This window comes from Ranitomeya imitator, chromosome 5 (genome assembly GCF_032444005.1).
Source record: "Ranitomeya imitator isolate aRanImi1 chromosome 5, aRanImi1.pri, whole genome shotgun sequence".
NCBI classification, from domain to species: Eukaryota; Metazoa; Chordata; class Amphibia; order Anura; family Dendrobatidae; genus Ranitomeya; species Ranitomeya imitator.
The window spans coordinates 124,762,507-124,787,201 of record NC_091286.1 but is presented as its reverse complement, the minus strand read 5'-3'; the positions used below and the strand labels follow the sequence as shown (position 1 = coordinate 124,787,201).

The 24,695-nt window shown below is 41.9% G+C and overlaps 1 protein-coding gene across 2 annotated transcripts in view; it reads left to right on the top strand.

Moving 5' to 3' along the window:
• UTRN (utrophin) overlaps positions 1–24,695 on the top strand; it is a 930,516-nt gene that overhangs the window by 735,964 nt on the left and 169,857 nt on the right. The gene's annotated exons all lie outside the window — the stretch shown is intronic.

Here is a 24,695-nt window from a genome sequence, read left to right as displayed (position 1 = left end):
TATCAATAATATTACTGTACCTTAAATATGTTTTGGTAAACAGTTAAACCACAAAACTTGTGTGACTGTCCAAATATTTCTGGACCTAACTGTAAGTAACATTAGAAAGTGACTTTTATTTAGTGTTTCAGATAAAATTTTACTTGCTCTTTTGTAATAGAGAGAAAAGGAAAATGGTTACTGCTATTCTTGAGGCAAATGAGGACCATTAACACTGCAGTTCCAGTATGTGGGATAGAAGCCCAGCTGTGGGCTTCATATGCAAACTGGTATTGAAAGCTGAGGCCACCATGCAACATTTCCAACATTTCAGGAGAGGGACAGTATAACCCATGAATTGCAGCCATACTTTATGTTGGGTAATTTTATGTCAGAAAAGAAAAGGTTCTGCAGTCATGTCAAACCTTTTTAATGATGAGCTAGAGGCATGCAAGAAAGCAGCAGGATGTTGATATTTTTAGGATTAATTATCCTTAAGCAATTAAAATTGGCATTAGATATTTGCCATTGCATATTTCACTTAAAGAGGTTGTCCACTACTAGGTCAAACCATTCTCATTCCCCACGCTTGACTTCTATAAAATAAAAAAGCTTATACTCGCCTCCCGTTCCGGCAGCATTCCTGTGGTGTCGGCACTCGCGGTCCCACGGTCCCAGTGCTCTTATGCGATTGTATGACACTTGGTACCGGTCAGCGCTGGCGTCACTGTCCCCGCCTTTGGATAAATTAAACATGAAGAGGAAGTTCGGGCTGCAGCTGATCTCTGACTTCCTCTTTATGCTCAATTCATCTGAAGGCCGGGAGAGTGACGTCAGCGCTGATTGGGCACCGGGCATCACTTGTCATGCAACCGCATGAGAGCGCCCGGACCGCTAGCGCCGACACCGCGTGAACGGCTCCAGCACAGGAGGTGAGTATAGGCTTTATTAATTTTATTGAGGACAAGTGTGGGGAATGAGAAGGGGTTGTCCTAGTAGTGGACAATCCCTTTAATAGTAAAAAGATGCTGAGATTATACTGGAATACAAAGCATGATCCAGATACAAGGCAACTTAGACTCTATAGTACAGATGCACTAACCTGAGAATATAGCATACGCAGAAGCTCACACCGTGTTAGGACTGGCGGAACGCACCAGGAAAGATGATATAGATGCGTTCGCAGTCCGGGGTCCACCGTGCAGGCGAAACCCGCTGCTAGTAAATGACAGACTATATGGCGGTACTTAAAAGTATAACACGTGGGTTAAAGCTCACCCAACGTGAAGAAAGCGATCCTGTTAAGTCACAGGACCGCGGTACCGCACATAGAGCGCGAGCAAGTAGTCAGCGAACTTAACCCCAAAAGGGATTGAAGTCCGATTAGACCCTTGCTGGCACAACACCGCAACTGGGTGTGAAAAGAACCTTATTAGTAATATATGAGCACAAGAGTGCGTGCGATGCCGCACTGACGGACGCCACTAACCACCCAGGCTTGGGTATGGAAAGTGCAAGGCAAGCGCACGGCGCCGTACTGGCAGGCACAGCTAAAGGACGCTGTGATGTGTATAACATACAGATGGATAGTCGGGCGCTAGAGAGCTACCATCATCCGCGAGCAATCAACAACTCTAGGGAGGGATATTTAGGAGCTTTCATCCATCGACATACATCCATCTACACACACACATAATAATTGTACACTAGCGCATGGCCGTGCGGTCATGCGCAGTTTATATAGTTGCAGGACAGGAAGTGGCCACAGAAACTTTGCCCTTCCAAGACCTGCCAAGAGGACCAATGGAATGCGCTGCAGAGCCTGAGCACATGACCCTCGATCTCCAACGGGAGATCTTGCCCTGGTCATGCTCAGTGTGCGCAAATAAGGACTTAGTCCCAGAGAAGTCCGCTCGCTGCTGACCAGCACTGACTTTAATGGCAGGAGCTGAAGAAGCAGCAGTAACTCTGTGTACAGAGCGAGACCGAGCAAGACGCTGGGACCGACATCCCTGCTGAGCAGACCCCACTGCGGCTGGATAGGAATGGGAGACCGCAGCGGAGACGGCCCGAGATTCCCCCTGTGCAGAAGTGGGAACTCGAGACCTAACACACCGGTCTATGGAAAAGGTTTGTAAAAAAATTAATTGCTAAAAGACAAATTTCACTTTTCTATAGATTTTTGGATCAATATATTAATATGCTTGATAATTCTGTTCACTAATTTTACATGCTGTTTGGCACAGTTTACCCTTAAATGTATTTAATAGGAAGCTGATAAATACAGTATCTCTTGTCTGCCTTTAATTAGCGTTATAAAAAAAGGTGGATGGGTTTAATAATAAATATGGTTTACATTCATCATATATATTGACCGGACATTCAGCGTCTCCCACTCACACACCACCTCACCTCGCCCCCTATCTGTCGTAGTCCCACAAGGTTCAGTCCTAGGGCCCCTGCTCTTCTCCATTTACACCTTTGGCCTGGGACAGCTCAAAGAATCTCATGGCTTTCAGTATCATCTCTGTGCTGATGACACACAGATCTACATCTCTTGACCAGATATCACCTCCCTACTAACCAGAATGCCTCAATGTCTGTCCACTATTTCATCCTTCTTCTCCGCTAGATTTCTGAAACTTAACATGGACAAAACAGAATTCATAACCTTTCCCCCATCTCACGTGACCCCCCAACGAACCTATCCATTACAGTAAATGGCTGCCCACTCTCCCCAGTCCCACAAGCTCGCTGCCTCGGGGTATTCCTTGACGCTGATCTCTCCTTCAAACCACATATCCAAGCCCTTTCCACTTCCTGCCGACTTCAACTCCCAAATATTTCACCAATCCGTTCACTCCTCAACCAAGAATCTGCAAAAACCCCAGTCCATGCCCTCATCATCTCTTGCCTTAACTACTGCAACCTCCTGCTCTGTGGCCTCCCCTCGAACACTCTTGCACCCCTCCAATCTATTCTAAACTCTGCTGCCCGACTAATCCACCTATCCCCCTGCTATTCCCCAGCTTCTCCCCTCTGTCAATCCCTTCACTGGCTCCCCATTGCCCAGAGACTCCAGTTCTCCTGGTACTTTCCTGCACGCAACCTCCGATACTCACAAGATCTCCTTCTCTATTCCCCTCTTATCTCCTCTTCCCACAATCGCATACAAGATTTCTCTCGCGCATCACCCCTACTCTGGAAATCTCTACCACAACATATTAGACTCTCACCTACCATCGAAACCTTCAAAAAGAGCCTGAAGACCCACCTCATCCGACAAGCCTATAACCTGCAGTAACCACCGATTGACCAAACCGCTGCATGACCAGCTCTACCCTCGCCTACTGTATTATCACCCATCCGTTGTAGATTGTGAGCCTTCGCGGGCAGGGTCCTCTCTCCTCCTGTACCAGTTATGACTTGTATTGTTTAAGATTATTGTACTTGTTTTTATTGTGTATACCCTTCCTCACATGTAAAGCGCCATGGAATAAATGTCGCTATAACTATAAATAATAATAATATATTGGTCCAACATGTGCCAAAAAGATGTCCTACCTTCAGGCAGCGTGTGTCAGCTTATTTTTTATTTCACCAGTATGGATTTTGCATGAAAATGAAAACACTAAATAAAATGTACATATTGTATTTCAGTAGTCTTGAATGGGTATTAATGGCAGACTTGCATAGACCAGTACTTGGCATACTATGGCACATGTCAAGACCATACTTCAAGAGATTTTACAGAAATCACCTCAACCAATATGGTATAAACATAAGTCAAAAAGTATGTTCACACAAACATACTCTTAGTCTGTGTGCTGTCCTTGAGCGCAGTGGACCACGCGAAGACCAGGGGTCGCCTTTATGCTAGTGCAGATGGGCAATTCTTCACACGGACTTCAGGTCTACGTAGAAAAAAATCACAAGAGATTTACTGACCTGAATAGTACTGTAAAGGAACTTCTGCACCCATGTGCAATTCGGATGAAAACACATAGCCAGTCACACCCTTGATTTGCATCAACTACTCTACAACCAGAAGATCTGTAAATGAATTTTACTAGACAGTTGCAGAAAAGTAATGTGGTGTCAAAAATGTTAGAGCTTAAAATAAAATGTATGTATTAGTATTCCAGAATCTGAGTCTGTCCTATATTCCTGGGCAGGAGCCCTGGAGGCATGACTTGATGCCCTGTGAGAAATTCAGTTAATTCATTATAAGCGTTAAAATAATCCACTTTCCAACGAACTTAACGAAACACTCCCACCAATCTTTTTATTGCCTATGTTGTACCTGTGTAAATGTATGTGTTTTATGATAGTTTGGCAACTCACTCAGGAAACTAGATAACAAACTGAAAACTGCAACTGACCCTGCCGATTACTATACCGACTAGAGATCCTGACTCCGCAGTCCCTAGTGGGACTAGACCATGGCAACTCAGACCTATGCTACCTGAAAGGCTGTGAAGCGTTTGACATTCCAGAGGGCAGAGCAGAGTGCAAATTACCTACAGAAGGGAAAGTGTGCTGAAAGAGATCCCAGATTGGGTAAAACAAACTATGAAATACAAAATAATGGATTAATTACTGTTAGAGGATATGCTGCCTAGTTCGTAAAATGAAACATAAGATACAGTGGGGCAAAAAAGTATTTAGTCAGTCAGCAATAGTGCAAGTTCCACCACTTAAAAAGATGAGAGGCGTCTGTAATTTACATCATAGGTAGACCTCAACTATGGGAGACAAACTGAGAAAAAAAAATCCAGAAAATCACATTGTCTGTTTTTTTAACAATTTATTTGCATATTATGGTGGAAAATAAGTATTTGGTCAGAAACAAAATTTCATCTCAATACTTTGTAATATATCCTTTGTTGGCAATGACAGAGGTCAAACGTTTTCTGTAAGTCTTCACAAGGTTGCCACACACTGTTGTTGGTATGTTGGCCCATTCCTCCATGCAGATCTCCTCTAGAGCAGTGATGTTTTTGGCTTTTCGCTTGGCAACACGGACTTTCAACTCCCTCCAAAGGTTTTCTATAGGGTTGAGATCTGGAGACTGGCTAGGCCACTCCAGGACCTTGAAATGCTTCTTACGAAGCCACTCCTTCGTTGCCCTGGCGGTGTGCTTTGGATCATTGTCATGTTGAAAGACCCAGCCACGTTTCATCTTCAATGCCCTTGCTGATGGAAGGAGGTTTGCACTCAAAATCTCACGATACATGGCCCCATTCATTCTTTCATGTACCCAGATCAGTCGTCCTGGCCCCTTTGCAGAGAAACAGCCCCAAAGCATGATGTTTCCACCACCATGCTTTACAGTAGGTATGGTGTTTGATGGATGCAACTCAGTATTCTTTTTCCTCCAAACACGACAAGTTGTGTTTCTACCAAACAGTTCCAGCTTGGTTTCATCAGACCATAGGACATTCTCCCAAAACTCCTCTGGATCATCCAAATGCTCTCTAGCAAACTTCAGACGGGCCCGGACATGTACTGGCTTAAGCAGTGGGACACGTCTGGCACTGCAGGATCTGAGTCCATGGTGGCGTAGTGTGTTACTTATGGTAGGCCTTGTTACATTGGTCCCAGCTCTCTGCAGTTCATTCACTAGGTCCCCCCGCGTGGTTCTGGGATTTTTGCTCACCGTTCTTGTGATCATTCTGACCCCACGGGGTGGGATTTTGCGTGGAGCCCCAGATCGAGGGAGATTATCAGTGGTCTTGTATGTCTTCCATTTTCTAATTATTGCTCCCACTGTTGATTTCTTCACTCCAAGCAGGTTGGCTATTGCAGATTCAGTCTTCCCAGCCTGGTGCAGGGCTACAATTTTGTTTCTGGTGTCCTTTGACAGCTCTTTGGTCTTCACCATAGTGGAGTTTGGAGTCAGACTGTTTGAGGGTGTGCACAGGTGTCTTTTTATACTGATAACAAGTTTAAACAGGTGCCATTACTACAGGTAATGAGTGGAGGAAAGAGGAGACTCTTAAAGAAGAAGTTACAGGTCTGTGAGAGCCAGAAATCTTGATTGTTTGTTTCTGACCAAATACTTATTTTCCACCATAATATACAAATAAAATGATAAAAAAAACAGACAATGTGATTTTCTGGATTTTTTTTTCTCAGTTTGTCTCCCATAGTTGAGGTCTACCTATGATGTAAATTACAGACGCCTCTCATCTTTTTAAGTGGTGGAACTTGCACTATTGCTGACTGACTAAATACTTTTTTGCCCCACTGTAGGTGCAGAGTTAAGAACATACACAGCAGAGAGATAAACCATAGCTGGTCTTTCACTGACTGGCTTAAACTGCCGCAGTATCACCAGCAGGAAATACCAGCAGGGGGAAAGCAATTAAAGCCCCATCTGAAGGTGCTAGGGCAGACAAATGTGTAAATTAAAACACCTGATACCCTAAAAAGACTGACGCAAAGATAACAGAAACTAAAGAAAAGTTGTATCTGCTGTGGCTCAGCGAACCAAGAAGCCAACCTGGAAGTCGATGTTCAAGGGTTCGAATCCAGACTCATTACAATGTGTAGATTAATGAGAAGTGTGTTATTATACTCACCGATGACCAACTTCTGTAGTTTTCAGTGTCGCTGTTCTCTTCTTCTCGGTCACATGACAGCTATTCCGTTCCTTCAGATCACATATGGCACTTTGGGTGAGCTGTAATTTACTTTTACAGTGTAAGTCTATGGAGTGTCAGAACGAGACTCATTTGTTAACATTGTAAAGGAAACTTCCCGGTCACACATAGATACAACTATGTGATTGGTCAAGCCAAAATAACCATCGTGTGACCCAGACAATGACCGAGGCGGTATTGGACAACAGTGAAGACAGTGACCAGTCAGTATATTATCACACGTACACTATATTACATATACATTTACACAGGTTCAGGCAATAAATAGTTTGGTAGGAGTGCTTCTTTAAGATAGGAGTTATATGCTGGACCTCCCCTACTTGGGTTCCTTATATCTTTGGTGCACTTATTCAATTGCCCACATGGCTAGGTAAAACTACAGAAGATACTGTTTAATTCTTGGTATTGAGCCAATAAAATGCTTCTTCATAAGAAAAAAAAATATTGAACATCTTTGTAACCCCTGTCACACGTTTGCTTAGAAAATATGTTCAACTCCCAAAGGAATATTAAATGAAGTCTTAGATTCTATTCAAAGTTTGTGATGTTAAAAAACTGACTTGGATTTTTGGTTTTCTTAAATATTTGATCAATTATATCTTAGATACTAAAATATAAGAAGTGCCATACATGTGGAAAAAAAGTACATATTAGCAAGTATCTTTTGTCCAAAATTGTACAGAAAGGCATCAGCGAAATACGTCAGTTAGATAAAAGCACATACAAATCAGTGCCATAGAATTTTACATAAACTTAGCAATTCGGCTATTTCAACTATCGAATGGGAAAAACATTTTTTGCTCTTGATTAAAGAGGAAGATGACACTTTGAACTAACACTTGAAAGGGATTCTACAGAGACTTGTTATTTATGAAGGTTCTATCGAGATAACTGGAGGGAGATAGAAAAGACATTATGGTATTTCAGGATTTGAAAGTGTTCATTGTTTTTTACATACACCCATGTCTTGGGTGAAGGGCTGTGAATATGTTGGGTTGAATAATTTAACCTTCTACTTAACTTACTGCCTGATCTGCTCATGTACATCATTTCTGCTAAAATTGAATCAGAAATGCTCCATAATAATCAAGCATTGTGCAGTACAGACGTAGCTCCATGTATTTTGTTGATTTTCATACTGCCAGTTTAATCCTCCATTCTCAACTTCAGTCGTTGTGTAACTTAAAGGGAACCGGTCACCAGGATTTTGCTAAGTAAACTACATGCATTGTCATGTTGGCCGTGTTAAACTGATTAAAATGAGACATGGGGTGAAGAAATCTGTCTTGTGGTTCTTGTGTAATCAGTGTTAGAAGTTTCCAGTTTATGAGACACCCATGCCCCAGGACAAGACTGTAGGCAGAGTCTTATCTTCCTGCTCTACCTACAATCCCGCCCCTGAGCACGAGCATAAGCGAATAAGCTGCAGAGGAAACCCGGATGCATGGAGCACGCCGGCAGATCAGCTCACCGGCGCCGTAGCTGCATGTGTCGCTGCTGTGTCACTGTCACAGCACATGCATGGAGAGCCCAACACACAGGCTCTCCATACATGTGCTGTGACAGTGACACAGCCGCGACACATGCAGCTGCGGTGCTGATCAGCCGGCACGCTCCACGTATTCGGGTTCCCTCTACAGCTTATTCAGTAAACGCTATAGCTGGCCGAATAAGCAGGGACGAGAAAGAAATTCTCTCAACTCTAAAAATTATGTTTTGTGTGCTTCAGTGTGCTTCAGGACGGGAAGTGACCAGGGTCTTCTCATTCTTCCTAACCCCCCCACCAGTCTCTTCTGTTTCTTTTGACCTGCCTACTTTTTAAAATTTGCCGCCGCCGCCATCATGTGTGCGCAGTGGGAGCAGGGGTTCTGTGTGCAGGATTTAAATAAAATCGCCGAAGGCAGCGTTTGTGCAGATCAAGATTTCGGCTCAGTTTGCAAAATAATGTTGGCCACACAGAATTTTCAAAAGGGGGCAGGTCACTGAATAATCAGTGACCTGCAGAAGAAGCAGAGAAGGCTGGTGGGAGGGCGGAGACCCAGAAGAAGACCCTGCCCCCACGTCTTGCCCCAAAGCACACAAGACGTAATTTTCTGAAAACTTCATAAAGCAGCAGCCACTGAGCAGATCCCTTCACATGTTTGCGTGAGTTTCCTCCGGGTTCTCCAGTTTCCTCCCACATTCCAAAGACATACTGATAGGGAATTTAGATTGTGAGCCCCAATGGGGACAGTGATGATAATGTGTGCAAACTGTAAAGCGCTGCAGAATATGTTGGCGCTATATAAATAAAGAGATTATTATTTATTATCAAGTATCATATTAATCAGTGCCATTATGGCCATGCCTTTAGTTTTTGGGGCTAAATCCTGCTGACAGGTTCTCTTTAATCATCAATGTGAAACATCAGCTGCACCCATCACCCACACATCAGCTGCACCCATCACCCACACATCAGCTGCACCCATCATCCACACATCAGCTGCACCCATCACCCACACATCAGCTGCACCCATCAACCACACATCAGCTGCACCCATCACCCACACATCAGCTGCACCCATCACCCACACATCAGCTGCACCCATCACCCACACATCAGCTGCACCCATCACCCACACATCAGCTGCACCCATCACCCACACATCAGCTGCACCCATCACCCACACATCAGCTGCACCTATCACCCAAACATCAGCTGCACCCATCACCTACATATCAGCTGCACCCATCACCCACATATCAGCTGCACCCATCATCCAAACATCAGCTGCACCCATCATCCAAACATCAGCTGCACCCATCACCCACACATCAGCTGCACCCATCACCCACACAAGATAGTCCAGATCATATCATACTATACTTTTTATTTGTCCTTCTTCTAAATATTAATTACTCTTTATCTAAATTTCTGATTGCCTTTTCTGCATCAGATTTTGTCTGCTATGTTTCTTTCACGTATAAGTAATCACATGATGAAATATACTATTTTTACTTTTTTTGCAAAATAAAAAAAGTGCTGAGAAAAAAACTATTCAGGAGTCCTGCTGTGAAAACCCTTGAATTACTGTATTACTCTGCTAGAACATTCCTCTACAGTACATGATCTCCACATATTGTAAATGGGTGAAGAGAACATCATCTATTGTGCTTTTTACAGACTCGCATACACTGTGCTGGAAAAGAAACCACATAGAATGTTCAAAGTTATGATTGCCAAAACCTAGGAGTACACAGCTTTATAAAACTAATGTAGGCAGAAGGAAATGTTCTAACATTCTCAGAAATTCTGATTCAAAATGTTACTTACTATCCTTACAGGTGTGTATTTATAGTCTTGCTTATCTTTCACCAGGTTTTTGGCATCTAATCTGAGAGCAGCATAATGTAGAGACAGAGGCCCTGATTCCAGTGATGTGTCACTTACTGGGCTGCTTGCTATTGTTTTCACAAAATCACTGTTTTATCAGCAAGAGGTTGTCACTAGAGGACTAGTAAAAATGCTGTCAGGTAGCCCACCATATTCAGTGACTCTGTATAACCCACCCCAACCACTGATTGACAGCTTTCTGCCTATTGCAGAGTGATGAGATCAGGGTTATACAGACCTCAGCATTCAGAGAACTGGTAGATCTATGACAGAGAAAACAGTGATTTTATCAAAACTGCAGCAAGCAGCTTAGTAAGTGACACATCGCTGGAATCAGGGACTCTGCCCCTTCATCATGTGGCTCTCAGAAGGGGTACTAAAAACCTGGTGACAAATTTCCTTTAATATATAACCATTTGATTCACAGGCTGAATATCTTTGTTACTTTTGTTGTTTATTATCTATCTGCACCTTCTTTCTGTGGGGCTACATCAAGTATTCAGTGTACCCCATCCGCCCAGCCACAGGATCTGAACAGCCTGAGACATGTGGATGAGCGTGCCGGTATACCTGCGGTAAATCAGCTGTTGTTCCACTGACAGCTATTGCATATCTTTAGCTGAACAGAAATCTTTAGCACCAAATTGTTTTTATTTTGCTCTTTGGAGATCATTGGGAATCCAAGAATAAAGACTACTCGTAGCTTCAGTTTGTAAAGACATTTTTGACCTGTGCATGTTGAAATAATGGTACGGTTCATTAACCTGTTAGCTCCAATTTGGATGAAATACTTTGAAAAATCTCAATTTTTTTGGCATAACCCGGAGTTGCCCAAAATTTATCCAAAGAACGGAGAAAGGTTTCTGGCCTACAGCACTCATCTGACACTGCAGTGCATACCTTTGTGAATAAGGAGTCCCCGAATCCACCATGGCCCCTCTTCAAGACCTTCGAAATAAATCACCAGTCTTGATGAATCGGGGCCATTGAGTATATGGTGACATCTTGATTCCCATGACAGCATTATCAATAAGCAAATCTCTTACATTGTCAGAAAAGCAAAACTATTTTTGTCTGCTTAATAAACCCATTGGATGATGATAATAAGTGGAAAAGTATACCTGAAAGCAGTATCTCTTGAAATATACCATGTTTGTACTGTTTAACATGGAACTGTAAGGCGTGCTTACAACTTTCTTACCTTTTTGAGATTGCAATTTGCAAGCTAACAAAACTAATAAATATGCATTCCGTAATTAACAGATTGCATGTTGATTTGTGCTGCCGTTTCATTCTTGCAAATGAATTACCTTGATGAAAATAACAATTAAAATAAATTATTTCATTTGACTGTTTTGGGAAAATGGATGATGCCGAATCCTTACAACTTGTTGCAGTTTTCCATACGGTATTTTATGCAGGATCTCGGAGTCTGGGTTCATTAAAATGTGAAACAGCTGATATGATCAAGTTTTTTTCCATTCCGAAAAGTAAATCGTATAGCATAATTCTTGCTCTAGATATTTACAGTATTTTTATACATGGATATACATTGAAATTCACTTAATCCAGTATTCCACAAAATGTTACTGTAATTCCAATAATCTAATTTACCTCTTATTAAAAATTATTTTTGTTCTCAAAAATGGAGGGATTTTTAACCCCTTGCCAATGGGGGCAATTTCTGTTTTTGCACTTTTATATGTGGAGCGATTTCTTATTCTATTGTGTAGAGCTCACTGCATGGGTTACCAGTCACTCTGCAGTGTGAGGGTCCGGTCTCCTAGGCCCGGAGCATGAGCTGCTTACAGACCCTAAGCTTTGGAGCCTCCAAGAGCAGCTGTGAAGCTGATAATCTACCTCTTATTAAAAATCCTTTTCATTCTCAAAATGGAGGGATTTTTAACCCCTTACCGATGGGGCAATTTCTGGCCAGCTTTAGTCCCCCTGCACTTCTCCAATGCTAAAGAGGCAAAGCCGTCTTGGCTAGTAATCTGGGAGAGCGCTTGGTTCAGACCGGAGGCACAGCCATACCGCTAGCCTGCACTGTCAATCTTCAGGAGTGCACCGCCATCTGGGAGGAAGAGAAGCAATGCACTCCTGAAGAAACAATATTAGACAACTCCTTTAATTTTTGGTTATATTATAATTGAAGTAATTGATTATCCCATGAGATGAATGTACCAACCACGTGTCTTAAATATAAGGCTACTTTCACACTAGCGTTTTTTTTAATACGTCGCAATGCGTCGTTTAGGGGAAAAAACGCATCCTGCAAAGTTGTTTGCAGGATGCGTTTTTGCCCCATAGAAAAACATTACCGACGGATTGCGACGTATTGTCACACGTCGCAACCGTCGTGCGACGGTTGCGCCGTGTTGTGGCGGACCGCCGGGAGCAAAAAACGTTAAATGTAACGGTTTTTGCTGCCGACGGACCGCTTTTTCCGACCGCGCATGCGCGGCCGGAACTCCGCCCCCACCTCCCCGCACCTCACAATGGGGCAGCGGATGCGCCGACGCAATGCGACGGGCCGAATCCGACGCTAGTGTGAAAGTAGCCTAAGATAATGGATTTTACTTTTCATATCAAACTTTCTAGTATCAAATCTTCCATAGTGAACCATGCAAGGATTTTTATCTAAGGAAGTAAAGTCAATCACCAAAGGCCACCACATCTAACGCTGTTCTTCATGCTGAGCCTACATGGAGACGATACTTTCACTTACTTCCTACACTATGTGATGCCTCTGTGTAGTCCTAGTCTTATAGACCCAGCCTACGGTTGGATGGTGCCATGTCAATATTTTCTATTGATGCAGAACCCACCTTCGGATGTAAAATATATTGTGCAAATAATACAGAGATATAGGGAAAAATAATCATACTATGCAATACCCGATAGCCACTCTCAACAAGTGCCCAAATTACCTGCAGCGGGGCACCCAAGTGACACTGCCATTCGGTCGTGTATTAATGTTTCCTGAGCAGCAAACTGCAGAAAGTAATCATATTATATAAAGCTGCCGATCTATTGCTTTCTGTAGCAAGTCTATCTGCCCTGGCTATGGAAACATATACCCCATGCAGCCTCCAATCTCACAGACTGCTGAGGTTGACCCTGGTTCCTTACACATACAGTAATTTATGATAAATATTTTTTTCTGAAGATTTAATAGTTAAGGAAAATACTTTTTCTATGCAATTAAATCACAATAATGTATGACTTAATGCCTTCTATTGATCATGTCTTCTGTATCTGGAAGGGAATTCAGGTTATATGCGTTGTCTGAAAATTGCTGATTTATTTGCTCTGACGTCTCCTAGCACCACCATGAGTGATTGTCTTTGCTTAATATTTGAACTTTAAGTAGTCGGATAATGTGCCAGTGAATCGGTCTCTGTCAGTCAGGAGTTATGTGAAAAGATGCCCACGTACTGAATTCTGAGATTGCAACCTTCTGCCCGGTGAAGGCTAGTCATCATGCAATCCTTCCCTTTCTTTTTTAACCTTAGCATAAATTATGTTAATTGAGAACTCTTAATAAAAGAACAAATTGATTTCAGTTGAAGCTTTGACAAAAGGATTACTTATGCTGTAGTGTAACGATGGAAAGGCTGCCAGAGTCATAATGGAATAAAAACAATTTCTTCAAAGATAAGAGAATCTGTTCTGCTCATCTGTCTCCATCAATATTGATCAAATAACAGCTTTATTTTTGGCAAGAAGTAATGGTCTTATTATTTTTTAAGGGTTTTCAGTGTCCTTAGAAGAAGTGTAGACTATTTCATAATTCATCTACCTTTTATCTGGTTGGATTTACTCATATCATGTGCTGAACACCTTGCAACTAGCAAATGCATTTCATGTATTTAAGACATTTCTCAATTCTTTCATGAGCAGATCCTCAAATCCAGGTGTAGTTTACCCCCAGAAACAATCATGGATTGTACATCCCATAGGGATAACCGTTGTGAATCCCTTCATTCCACATGGATCACATACAGAGCTGATCTTGTAGAAAGATTGCGACACATGAACAGAATGCATACATTTTAATTGTTTCCAGATTTCATCATTTATTTCCTGTAAATGTTTAGAATGACCGCTTGCTAAAGGATATACAGTGGAGAAAGAGACTTAGGGTACCATTACACTAAACGACTTACCAACGATCACGACCAGCGATACCACCTGGCCGTGATCGTTGGTAAGTCCTTGTGTGGTCTCTGGGGAGCTGTCACACAGACGGCTCTCTCCAGCGACAAACGATCAGGGGAACGACTTCGGCATCGTTGAAACTGTCTTCAACGATGCCGAAGTCCCCGGGCAACCAGGGTAAATATCGGGTTACTAAGTGCAGGGCCGCGCTTAGTAACCCGATATTTACCCTGGTTACCATTGTAAAAGTTAAAAAAAAAAAAAACAGTGCATACTCACATTCCGATGTCTGTCACGTCCCCCGGCGTCAGCTTCCCGCACTGACTGTCAGCGCCAGCCGTAAAGCAGAGCACAGCGGTGACGTCACCGCTGTGCTCTGCTTTACGGCCAGTGCTGCAAGTCAGTGCAGGGAAGCTGACGGCGGGGGACGTGACAGACATCGGAATGTGAGTGTGTACTGTTTTTTTTTTTTTTTTTTTAACTTTTACAATGGTAACCAGGGTAAATATCGGGTTACTAATCGCGGCCCTGCACTTAGTAACCCGATATTTACCCTGGTTACCAGTGAACACATCGCTGGATCGGCGTCACACACGCCGATCCAGCGATGACAGCGGGTGATCAGCGACCAAAAAAAGGTCCTGATCATTCCCAGCGACCAACGATCTCCCAGCAGGGGCCTGATCGATGGTCGCTGTCACACATAACGAGATCGTTAGCGGGATCGTTGCTACGTCACAAAAAGCGTGACGTTGCAACGATATCGTTAACGATATCGTTATGTGTGAAGGTACCTTTAGGATATCCCCGTATTGTTTTTGCCAAGTAGAAGTCTTTTATGTCTATTCCAGGTGTGATAAGTCATGTAATTACAATAGGATAATCCCACATGCCTCCCATAATAAATGCTTCTTGTCTTGATTTCACTGCTAATTGTGAGACTATTCTTAAGTCCTCATACAGTTTGCTGAACACTGGTTTTTGTGTCCGACAGCTATTACCTCTGACTCTCTCATACACAGGAGCTTTCAGTTGGCCTGGTACTACTGTGTTCTCTACGAAATAGCTGCTGCCAGACATCTATGGCGGTGGCTTTGGCTTATGTCTTAAGCCTCGCTCACACCCCTGTATAAATCAGATGAGTGCTATGCCATATGAAGCCAGAGAAAAGCATCCAATTTTTACAGATTCATTACAATTTTGTGGCATAGGAAACTGTAAATGATCCTGTAAACGATTAACAGCTGTTGGGTAAAAAAGGATTGCAAACAGATGACAAGTTAGAAAAAAAATCATACCTCTTTTCTGGATAAAAATCAGACGGATTTTTAATACACCTCTGTAACCATAGCTTTAGACAGCACAAGGATCAGTAGTCTGATATCTGATGAAGAGGTAACATTCTTTGGTTTATACCGAATTTTTACTTCTCAGTGTTGGTTTATACCATCATAGGATAGACCCAGACATCGTAGCCCTCAGCCTCTTTCCATTACTATTAGCTGAGACGTGTGACATAAACCCATAGGCTGTCGTCGCCACACTTGCTTTGCTTATGGTGGACAGCCATGTCCATGTACACATAATAATAATAGTGAATGACGGGGCTATTGCCAGCTGGATCTCATCTATTCATGTCTTCTGTGACAACTGCGTAAGATGTTCATAGTACAAAAAGTTCTTATATTCAGAAAACTCCCATTGTGCCTGATCCTGCAAAGTACAAAGAGCCCACGTAATGTATTAAGGAAAATACAAATTGTGGGCTGTTTAAGTTGTTACATAGTGTCCTTTTTGTTATTACTTTATGTCTTAAACTTCACTATTTCATTTAATCAAAAGAGCTACATTTCTCATTTTGTGCTTTAGTACATGAATGTGAATATTAACTATGCCCAGAACATTTCATAAGTGCCATTTCAGAGACTAGACTTCAGAATAATGTCATTTTGAGGAATTAATGAACACTTTGCTGTAATACCTCAAAGGCCTTTTAATATTGAGGATTGAGGGGAAAATCTAGAATGGAATTTCATAAAATGTAAAGGTAGCAACGCATTTTAAGGTAACATTGCCCGTAAGAGTTATTTAGTGTGTTAGATGTTTTCACTACAGTGATGTTAGGAGACAAATACGCTCACAAACATCAAAAAGAAAAACACGACATTGTATCATTGCAATGTAGGCTATATTCAATATCTAAGTGCCTCCATTACATCAAAGAAGCAGAATATTTTCTCTTTACCCAGTTAGTTTGGAACCGACTTGAACTTGGAAGAATCCAACTATTTCAAGCATGAAATCTTATTTTTTGGTATTTACTTTATGACAATGAACTAGGTAACATTAGGAAACTGTTCTTAAAAATGTTTCTTAAGATTTTAGCAATAAAAGTTATTAAAGATCAGAAAAGAATATTTTTCCAAACAATAATAAACCCGTTGTTGCACTCGATTAATTTATTCAATATACAGTATGTGTGTGGTAATAAATTACTATGAGGTAATAAAAAAAAATGTAACCTTTGGGACGAATAGAGCACGTGAAATAAGTATTGAACCAATAAAACCAATGTTTTAAGTAAATTTATTTCTAAAGGTGCTATTGACATGAAATTCTCACCAGATGTCATTGACAACCCATCCAATCCAAATAGGCAAAAAAATTAAATCCAAAGATGTCCATAAATTAAGTTGTGTGTAATAATGAGAAATGACACAAGAAAAAAATATTTAACATAATAACTTACATTTAAGTAAGCGTGTATGGAGAAACCAGTCACATGCATTCCTCAGGCGTGGCCCATTGGTGGCACATTCTTCCACACAAACGCTCTTCAAATCTTGAAGGTCCTGTGGGCTCCTCATATGAACTCTGCGCTTTAGGTCATTTAATACATTTTCTATCGGATCCAGGTCAGGTGATTGGCTGGACCATTCTGCCGCTATATTCACATGTCCCTACATCACATCCACAGTGGTGATAGAGCTTCACATGTCTCCACATTACATCCACAGTGGTGACAGAGCATCACATGTCTCCACATTACATCCACAGTGGTGACAGAGCATCACATGTCTCCACATTACATCCACAGTGGTGATAGAGCGTCACATGTCCCCACATTACATCCACAGTGGTGACAGAGCATCACATGTCTCCACATAACATGCACAGTGGTGACAGAGCATCACATGTCTACACATTACATCCACAGTGGTGACAGAGCATCACATGTCCCCACATTACATCCACAGTGGTGACAGAGCATCACATGTCTCCACATAACATGCACAGTGGTGACAGAGCATCACATGTCCCCACATTACATCCACAGTGGTGACAGAGCTTCACGTGTCTCCACATCACATCCACAGTGGTGACAGAGCTTCACATGTCTCCACATAACATGCACAGTGGTGACAGAGCATCACATGTCCCCACATTACATCCACAGTGGTGACAGAGCATCACATGTCTCCACATCACATCCACAGTGGTGACAGAGCTTCATATGTCCCCACATTACATCCACAGTGGTGACAGAGCATCACATGTCCCCACATTACATCCACAGTGGTGACAGAGCATCACATATCTCCACATAACATGCACAGTGGTGACAGAGCATCACATGTCCCCACATCACATCCACAGTGGTGACAGAACTTCATATGTCTCCACATAACATGCACAGTGAAGACAGAAAATCACATGTCCCCACATCACATCCACAGTGGTGATAGAGCGTCACATGTCTCCACATTACATCCACAGTGGTGACAGAGCATCACATGTCTCCACATTACATCCACAGTGGTGACAGAGCATCACTTGTCTCCACATTACATCCACAGTGGTGACAGAGCATCACATGTCTCCACATAACATGCACAGGGGTGACAGCATCACATGTCCCCACATTACATCCACAGTGGTGACAGAGCATCACATGTCTCCACATTACATCCACAGTGGTGACAGAGCATCACATGTCTCCACATTACATCCACAGTGGTGACAGAGCATCACATGTCTCCACATAACATGCACAGGGGTGACAGCATCACATGTCCCCACATTACATCCACAGTGGTGACAGAGCATCACATGTCTCCACATTACATCCACAGTGGTGACAGAGCATCACATGTCTCCACATTACATCCACAGTGGTGACAGAGCATCACATGTCTCCACATTACATCCACAGTGGTGACAGAGCATCACATGTCTCCACATAACATCCACAATGGTGACAGAACTTCATATGTCTCCACATAACATGCACAGTGATGACAGACAATCACATGTTCCCACATCACATCCACAGTGGTGATAGAGCGTGACATGTTTCCACATCATATCCACATTGGTGACAGAGCTTCACATTTTTCCACATAGCATCCACAGTGGTGACAGAGCTTCACATGTTTCCACATCACATCCACAGTGGTGACAGAACTTCACATGTTTCCACATAGCATCCACAGTGATGACAGAAAATCACATATCCCCACATTATATCCACAGTGGTGATAGATAATCACATGTCCCCACATTACATCCACAGTGGTGACAGAGCATCACATGTCTCCACATAACATGCACAGTGGTGACAGAACTTCTTATGTCTCCACATAACATGCACAGTGATGACAGAAAATCACATGTCCCCACATCACATCCACAGTGGTGATAGAGCGTGACATGTTTCCACATCATATCCACATTGGTGACAGAGCTTCACATTTTTCCACATAGCATCCACAGTGGTGACAGAACTTCACATGTTTCCACATCACATCCACATTGGTGACAGAACTTCACATGTTTCCACATAGCATCCACAGTGATGACAGAAAATCACATATCCCCACATTATATCCACAGTGGTGATAGATAATCACATGTCCCCACATTACATCCACAGTGGTGACAGAGCATCACATGTCTCCACATAACATGCACAGTGGTGACAGAACTTCTTATGTCTCCACATAACATGCACAGTGATGACAGAAAATCACATGTCCCCACATCACATCCACAGTGGTGATAGAGCGTGACATGTTTCCACATCACATCCACAGTGGTGACAGAGCATCACATGTTTCCACATCATATCCACATTGGTGACACAGCTTCACATTTTTCCACATCACATCCACAGTGGTGACAGAGCTTCACATGTTTCCACATCACATCAACAGTGGTGACAGAGCATCACATGTTTCCACATCACATCCACAGTGGTGACAGAGCTTCACATGTTTCCACATCACATCCACATTGGTGACAGAACTTCACATGTTTCCACATCATATCCACAGTGGTGACAGAAAATCACATGTCCCCACATTATATCCACAGTGGTGATAGATAATCACATGTCCCCACATTACATCCACAGTGGTGACAAAACTTCATATTTTTATCACATCCACAGTGGTGACAGAACTTCATATGTTTCCACATAACATTCACAGTGATGACAGAAAATCACATGTCCCCACATTATATCCACAGTGGTGATAGATAATCACATGTCCCCACATTACATCCACAGTGGTGACAAAACTTCATATTTTTATCATATCCACAGTGGTGACAGAACTTCATATGTTTCCACATAACATCCACTTGTGGTGACAGAAAATCACATGTCCCCACATCACATCCACAGTGGTGATAGCGCTTCACATGTCTCTGCATTACATCCACAGTGGTGATAGAGCGTCCCATGTCTCTGCATTATATCCACAGTGGTGATAGTGTCCCATGTGTCTACATTACATCCACAGTGGTGACGGAGAGTCACGTTTCCACATCACATCCACAGTGGTGATAGATAATCACATGTCCCCACATGACATCCACAGTGTTGATAGAGCGTCACGTGTCCCCACATTACCCCTGACATATGAGTACTCTGAGGAGTCTATAGTGATGTGTGTGTATCTACATATATATATATATCACAATACACTTCAACTGCTGCAGAACCTCGGTCTATAGTGATGCATATCATTATCTGCATATATACCTCATAATATACCTCAGCTGCTGCAGAACCTCAGTCTATAGAGCTGTGTGTATGGATGTGTGTGTATGGATGTGTGGATGGATGGATGGATCCACACAGCCCTTTATACTGGCATGTGTAGAAGCCTTTTCCTTCCTGGTTCCTTCAATCAGCTGAGTCATTCCCTGCTGCCTCTGCACTGTGGGCTGCACAGGGAGGCTGGATCAGAAGGTGGAGGTTCTGGCAGAGACTGGGGTGGTCAGACCTGTCTCTGCCAAGCAGGGAAACCCTAGTGGGTGAGTGAGCAGCTCCTCCAGAATCAGGACGTAGCTGCTCACCAGACTAAGTATGATACCTGGGACACCATGTAGAATGCTGTCAGGGAGTATATTAGACAAATTATACAGAAAGCCCGGACAACCCCATTAAGATAGAGTGCAATTTTGACTGCACCAACTGTAGGACTCTCAATGTCAAGACGGTAAGCAGGGCTCAAACAAAAATGTTAAAAGATAAGAGCATACTCAGTGCTGGATTAATAAAAAGACTGACTTTATACTTGTACCACTTGAGTCTTCTATGTAAACATAAGTTAATAGTAGTTTGGATAATTGAAGGAAAATCTTTGATGGTCTGTCCTTTGGGATAAGTAATCAATGGTAAATACACTATCTGGACAAAAATATTGGGACACCTACACATTACACCTACAGAAGCATTTATAACAGCAAATTCTAATAGGTATTTGTCACGGATCCCTGCTCCGTGGTGTCACTTATTCGTCACGTGCCCACTCTCTCATGTGACTTGGGGTTGTGCCTGCAAGGGTTAATCAATCTCCCCACTCTCAGTCCAGCATTCAACCTCTGTCCTATGCTATAATGGGAGCATAAATCACACACTGACCCAGGCCACACACCCGTTCATACACGCTGCCACCACTCATCGAATACACGGGCGATGAGTCCCAGAACTAACAATACTAATAAAAATATGTCTATCACTCATAAGGCTCACACACCTTAGGCTATGGAATCTTTTAGAACATTCAAGGTTCAACTTGTTAAAGTTTTATACTTTAATAAAAAAAGGTTCAATGCTTACAATAAGAAAAAGGTATAAAAAATATGATAATAAAAAGACATACAACTTATGCGAAACAGTATTAAAATAAACAGGAGAAACTTACAGAAATTATCTAACTGGTAGTTGCTTTCTGCTCCCTGAGGGTAGAAAGAATGTAGATTGGATCACACCAGCTTCTCAGGCTGCCCCCATCATGTGAACACAATTCTCTGTCTGCAGCCTAAATTTATAACTTTGGTCTGAGTTCAGGTTTCTAGACCGGCCCCCCAGGTTAATATCATAATTGCGGTCTGTTTGATTGGGCACGGCCGCTCTACTAATGAATATATATTATTTCCTCTCGAGACACAATTATATAGCTAACCCTCAGGCTGCAATTAGCATCTCCCCTCCAAGCACTAGGGGGTGTCAAGTGTTCCTTTCTTGGCCTTAGTTAGACCTCCTAGTGAGATATGGAGACACAATTTCTACTAGTCCCAAGGAAGTACCCATTAACACCTAGGTGCGACTTGCCTTCAGGACAGATGTTACATTATCACTAGTCACACATATAACCCTAGACATATGTCACTACACACATATAGATATGTCTTGGTGGTGTGTGAACATGATCATACAGACTTGTTCACTGTGCAAGTAGCCCATGTGTTCCTGTTTCCACACATATAGATATATATACACATATTTCACCACACATTATCACTAGTCACACATATAACCCTAGACATATGTCACTACACACATATAGATACATATACACATTTCACCACAGTATTAATAGCAAGTTGCTCCATTTTTTGTGATTATAGCTGCTTTTGCTCTTCTGGAATGTGTTTTACAAGACTTTAAAGTGAACCTGTGGTAATTTGTCCCCATGCAAAAGAGCATTTGTGAGGTCAGACAATGATGTTCATAACAAAGGTGTTGAGGTTGAGTTCAGGATCCTGTGAAAGTAAGTAAGGGGCTTAGACCAACAAATGAACCAGTGAAAAACAACCACAAAGCATTATACTCTTCCACCAAACACTAAACTTGGCAGAATGCAACTTAATAAGCCAAGTGTAAAGTTTGGTGGAGAAGGAAGATCTGGGGTATTTTTTCATAGGTTGACCTTTGGGAAATTATTCCTAGCATTCAGCTAACACTACTTATGCTTTACACTATTGGATCCAACGTTTGGCATTGTGCTTGGTGATGTAAGACTTGCAAGCAGCTCCTTGGCCATGGAAACCGAAGCCATGAAACTTTTCATGGTTTTTGTGTTGATGTTATGGGAAAAGGAAATTTGAAACTTCTCTGTAGTTATTATGTTAGTAGATCATTTTATGTACTGTGAGCTTCAGCACTCTGTGACCCCACTTAGTATTATCTGTCACTATGTGTCTGAATTGCTATGGTTTCTATATGTTTTCTCTGTCTTCACGATAATACCACCCAGAGTTGGTCATGGAATATATAGGATGGAAGAACTGACTTGTTGCAATGGTGGCATCCTAGTACCATATTTAAATTACGTGAGCTCTTTAGAATGACCTATTTAAAAAAAAGTTTTTAAAGGCAGACAGCACGGGTGGGAGCTTAATTTTATTTCACTGCGGAAATGGAATTGAATGAAAAACACGAATTCAATGAGTAAGAGATGCATCTTATTACCCTTGTCTATATAGCAGAGGTGGGGTCTAACTCTTTGCAGTCCAAAAGGGATGTTCTCAGCACCAAAAGAAAGTAGTTAATTCTTAGACTTTAAAAATGGGAGAATGTGCACATATTAAAAAAAGAACCCATAGTGCTTACGCTTTTTTGTAGACAAACCCTTAAGCATAAATATGCTTGCTTGAGCTATGATTAAGGTTTTTTTTTCTAGCTGAAACATGTAAGCATTATGGGTTTTTTTTTAATTTGTATCCTTTATGATTAAAGACTAAGTTTTGACTACTTTCCTTATGTGCTGGAGAACATCCCCTTTTGACCATTTAGAGCTATTTGACTTGAAAGCCTGACCGCTGCATACTCCATGCACTACACCCAGACCACAGACTATCTAGCCTGACTAAAACCCAAGATAAAAGCATAATATGCAAATACCGTGCAGTAATTTAACAGCCATAGGGTATGAAAATAACATACAGTATGTTCGCCATCCCACCATATCACAGTGACCCTATTCGGGAAGGTCCTAACCTCTAATATTAAAACCTTACCATTTGTCTTGAACTACTTGAATATAATGTCCTGCACAAAAAATGTTGTATTCCAATTCATCTCTCTCTCTAAGGTCTAACACATTAGTTGGGAGCTGAATAGACACTTTTTCTATTTTCCGACTCTCAGCACTCCCACTGATTGAAGGGACCTCAGTGCTGGAGTAGATAGTGTCCCTTTCATGGTTTATGAAGCCCTGCTATTCACACTTTGAAATGTCTGTGCCCTGTTCAGTTCAATTCACTTCAATGAGACTGAGCCACAAAAAGCTGCGGTACTGAAGACAACCAAAAAATGTATGTAGCCTTGTTTAGTAGAGAATGACGAGGATATCCTGACGCACTTTTGCTTCTCTGATCAGCTGATCGCTGGGGATGCTGCGAGACAAACCCCTACTTTTATCCTAAGGATACGCGATCTGCAGGATAGCCCCAGAAAACTCCTTTACCGTACTGTTAAAAGCTGGTAATGGACGGAAGGGAACATAACATGGCTCGCAGTCATTACATTGTAGTGAGAACTAAGTGTCGAATTAGAGATCAAACAGACTCGCTGGGAGAAAAGATCTGCTGTTCTTTTCTCAACTTTTTATCTGAGCTCTATAATGGTTTAGTCATTTATGCTGAGTTTTTATAGAAACACAAGGTTTGTATAGTACATAAGCAATATTGTAGCTGTTTTTCACCAGTATGCCAGTAATGCGTTTGATTAATCGTAAATTAGATTGGAAAAGACAAAACCGAATCTTCATGTTGCTACAGGTTTAATAATTTATTTGCACTGGATCAGATGTGAAAGTAATTAATTAATGTCAACATCATTGTTCATTCATCATCTAGCTCTCTGCTTATAAAATCTTCTTTTCTGAAAACTTAGTTCCTATTTAACCTTTTTATGGTCTAAACTACAAGGGTGCCACAATTCATCACAGTTTGCAAACATGCTATTGCCGGTAGATTGTGGCGAGCTTTCCTAAAGATGGTATTTTGTACTAAAGACAATAGACTTATGAAATGAATAGAGAACACTTGCATGTTTAACAATTACATGTTACAGCAAACAAAAATTGGTATCACAGATACATTAGAATATATTGGAAACACGTGAAGTTCTACAGTTTAGCCCTCAGGTAAAGGTAATAGCGTAATATTAATATCATATGATATGTACTAAGTGTCAGAAGAAACTTGAGAGATGGCATGAA